This window comes from Lactuca saligna, chromosome 8 (assembly GCF_052625555.1).
Source record: "Lactuca saligna cultivar CGN05327 chromosome 8, ASM5262555v1, whole genome shotgun sequence".
In the NCBI taxonomy this organism is placed as follows: domain Eukaryota; kingdom Viridiplantae; phylum Streptophyta; class Magnoliopsida; order Asterales; family Asteraceae; genus Lactuca; species Lactuca saligna.
The window spans coordinates 175,728,423-175,732,915 of record NC_136424.1 but is presented as its reverse complement, the minus strand read 5'-3'; the positions used below and the strand labels follow the sequence as shown (position 1 = coordinate 175,732,915).

At 34.5% G+C, this 4,493-nt stretch overlaps 1 pseudogene; it reads left to right on the top strand.

Annotated features, from left to right (window-relative positions):
- The first annotated feature begins 3,053 nt into the window (after positions 1–3,053).
- On the top strand, positions 3,054–4,077 carry LOC145012287 (dirigent protein 22 pseudogene; annotated as a pseudogene).
- Positions 4,078–4,493: the final 416 nt, after the last annotated feature.

The following is a 4,493-nucleotide window of genomic DNA, read 5'->3' as shown; positions in this document are numbered from 1 at the left end:
TTTCACAGCAACACGTAAATTGTGTTTTTGAGTTAAGCTAGCTTCTTAACTCATTAGGTACTTAATAGAATCAGTACCAAAGATGGAAAATTAGATATGTAATTACAAATACATGTCTTATTGACTTAATGACCAAAGGTGCTTCAAAATCACAAAAAATTTCCTTTTTTTCTTATGAAATCGTACAATATCAAAAAAACTGCAAGTAAAATTGTTTCCAATTTGTAGTTCGTTTCGTACAAACGAATTTGATTTAAGATTGTTGGAATAATATTCCGGTAATGTACGAAAACAAACATGTGTTTAACACATTGTCCTTAAAATAAATTTGTCTGCTACCGAGTGTTTGTTTCCCAGGATACAACAGTTTAAAGTGGTTCTTCTAGACCACCCGAACCCTCAATAGGCTTGGATTATATCCTTATAAAAACTAGAAAAAGAAGAAAATAGTTTTCTTACATTCTCTTAGTGTACTCAAATGGTTGTAGAATAATTGTATTTATACTACATATTCTATAACCTCCCATTTAAACACATCTATTAATCACAAAGATTAATGTGTGTTAATATGTAATTAAATTGTAATATTAATTACAATTTCAGTTACGAAAGAAAGAAATATTTGCAAGAAAGGTCCCTGAACTTTTCTTTTATTTTTCCCACCCATTAAACTCTTTTATTTATGTCTACCAACATCAAAACTTTAAGGATTAATTTATCATTCATATTAAATCCATTTTGGACGTGTTAAAAAAATGGGGAAAACCCATTTTTATAAATTGGTTAACACCAATTTTCCAACAATCCCCCACATAAATGAAATTTGATCAAGCATTTTCAAGCTACACAACCAATATATATTTGCGACACAAAGTCGTTGTTAAAGACCTAAATATAACACCACTAAAGGTCGGAAAAAAAAAGTGCGTCTTCTTTTCCCCGGTCGCTGGTATTGCTTTAGTTGTTGCCGCTATTCGGTGTCGCCGCTAATGGTCGACACAGATTTCACTGAGTCGATTCATCTTTCTGCCTTCTACTCTCATTTTCTCCGACATTCTGCCTCTCCTGATGATTCTCGTCGTAGTAGAAGACATGCCCGCGGCCACCGGAAACTTCCCCTCTCCGACCATCGGTGTTGTTCTGTTGTCGAGTTCCTCCTCCAAGGTTCGTGTTTCCTTCCTCATTTCTTATTTTCTTTCAATTTTAATGTCTATTTCCGTAAGTATTTATGATTAATTGCAATTTTTTTTCAAAAAGCTTTTTCCTCTCGGGCAACAACCACTTTGTTGCTGTCACCGGCCGGCGACAACCATCACCACTACACCAACTACTGATTTATAGCCGTAGAAAATCCGTAGGTAATAAAGTCGATGTCAGTCAAAGTGGGCCGCGTCGGTAATTCGTAGGAAATGCGTAGCTATTCCGTAGGTATTGTACATACAGAAAAGGCCGTAGGTATTCCTTAGCTAATCCGTTCCATAGCTATTCCGTAGGTTTCTTACGTACGGAAAAAACCGTAGGTATTACGTAGCTAATCCATCTCAAATCCATAGGTAAGAATTTTCTACGAGCGTTTATGCTACAACCCATTTCCATAGCTAATCCGTAGGTTTCGCTTTCACCATATACCTACGGATTGTGTCGTAGGTAATGCGTAGTTATAATTTAGCTACGGGTCATTATGCTACATGCATTTTTCGTAGCAATTCCGTAGTTATCCTTTTATAGCTAAGTAATAGTTACGGATTGTGCTGTAGCTATTGCTTATTGCAGTAGTTTTATAGTAGTGTTTCTAGTAATGTAACAATTCCATTCGGCAGGATTTAGGAAGCTTCCTAAAAAAGTAAATTAGACTAATTAACTCATTGCACAGCAATGATTGTGGGGATACCAAATAAAAAAAATAAAACATAGATTGCATAATCAAACATCTTTAATATAAATCGAGTATGTGATATCACTAATATAAATAAGTGCATTAGAAGGAAATGTCTTTTGATTATGATCGGTCTACCTACAAATTCAGTGAAAATTAATTTCTTCTATTTGTTCTTTAATGTGTATATACCATTTTGTAGCATTGTCTAGAGATTTTTTTCCTCTCATTTTAACCCTAAATCATAAAATATACTCCATTGATACTAAACCTAAATCATTGAAAAAAGAAATTGATATACGAAAAAAATTCATGAAAGCATAAATTCGCATGAAGATAACAAAGCCTGTAAACATTTTACGTAAAAAAGAATATATAGAAAGCTTGGTATACATCTATATAAAAGTAACAAAACTAACCTGGAGTAAAAGAAACATATCACATTTGAAACAAAAAAAACTTGACGCACGGCGGCTACAAGAAATTCCGGCATTATAATTGGCAAGGTGGCTTTAGGCCGTTTTTTATTATAATTGTAAACAAATTTTAAAATACCGGTAGATATATTTTCAGCAGAGACGTTTTTGTTAAAATCCTCCTCTTGTGGGTTCACAATCTCTTTCAAAAATTATATTTGTCGTAGTCCAAATACGTAAGCAAAACCAGGGCTTCTTTCTTTTTTTAGTTTTTATGCTAACAAATTAAAGATAGAAGTCAAAAGTCAAACAAGCCGCCAAAGATCAAATCTAAGGAGCTGCCTAACAGCAGAAGACTTTTTGCTGAGCATTTTTTCTGTTTTAGATTTTAATTTTTAATGATAACATTTTATGTTGCTTTGAGCTACCAATTAAACCACTAACTGAAAACAAAACTAATCGCTGGTTAATTAATAACATGTATTAACCTAATGTTTTGGCTATGATTTGGTTTTGGCCACTAACCAACCGAAAGAAACCACCCATACTCGGCTATAATTTAAAGATTGAATAGAACTATACAAGGAAGTAAAAAGAATACTTAAAAGTTAAAATCTCCTCCTTTAATTTACATCTAGATAGATTCTTTTCTCCCACGTAACACATTCTAAAATATAGTACTAATCCCCACATTTCCTCAAACAAAACTTTAAATATTCAAACTACAACGCCTCTTTCAAAAAGAAACTAATAGAATTCAATGTTGTGATGCAACATTATAAATTCTACCCTCCACTTGCTTCTATAAGTAAATAAGTTTCTTTCACGAAGACCAGGGTTAAACAAGTTTCAAAGACCCCACTTTTAACTCCAAATCTCCTTCTTCAATCCCAAATTTCTTGTTCAGAAACAAATAATCAAGACCCTAAATTTTTGAATCTTCATTGTTTAGGGTTGAGATTTCTGATACAAAATGAAGCAAGAGCACGTGATGTTGATGCTATCCACAATTCTGATAGCATTCCCATTGGTTCAAAGCGTTTCTGAAGGGCCAAAAGCAGTGGAAACATGGTTCAAGGAAGAGTTAACACTCAAAAAACAAAAGGTGACAAACCTACATTTTTATTTTCACGACGCCCTATCCGGGCCAGGTCAAACTGCGTATCCAATATTCCAGTCAAACATCACATCGACCAGCATCACCGGGTTTGGCCTAACCTTCATGTTTGACCAACCTATGACCGTTGAGCGGGATCCACAGTCCTTGAGGATTGGTAAGGGCCAAGGGTTTTCTGGTTCAGCGTCTTTGGAACAACCGGGGTTTCTTATGAACATGAACTTTGTGTTTACACAAGGAAAGTTGAATGGTAGCACTCTACAGGTTTTTGGTACAAATCCTATCCGGAATCAGTTTCGGGAAATGTCTGTTGTGGGTGGTACTGGCGTTTTCCGACTAGCACGTGGTATTGCCACTTTTCGCAATGAGTCGTCGTCTACTATTGAATATAATATTGTCGTGCTTCATTATTAAGTTCGTTTTGTCTAATTTCCTTTCAGTCTTTTTAGTGTTCTAATTTTTTTTTATATGAGAAATAAGGCGTTACAAGCGGAGACTTTCAATCAGTTGAAGGGTAAACTTGGAATGGAGCGTGTTTAGCTTAAAGTGAAGTGTTAAAACATAAGCTAAAACTGTTAGTTAGTACATGGAGGGCTGAATCATTGTGTTGTTTAATATTAGTAATTAATTAGTATAAATATTTAAGATATAATCGCGTGTACGGTTGATGCAGTTAATAAAAAGTTTAGATTATAAATTTTCTTGTGCCGGCCATTTGGAATCTCTATTATATTCAACAGTTGACTCGTTTCCTTTTGTTCTTTTTAGCTATATTTTATACAATGATGCATTGATTATGTATGTTGGGTTGATCTTAAATTTGTGTTTGACGCAATTCATTGGATGGAATATAACGTATTTATGTAAAATTTTAATCTTCAAAATGATTGACTTGGTATACATATGTGTCAAAAAGATGATTTTTTATAATACAATGCAAAGGTGTTAAAAATTATCCTAAGTTTATGCGAATCGAATTATATATAATACTAGGGATGAGCAAAAGGACCGAACCGGTCGGAACCGGTCCGAACCGGACCGGAACCGGGAACCGGCTTCGGCCAAAATCAAGAACCGAACCGGC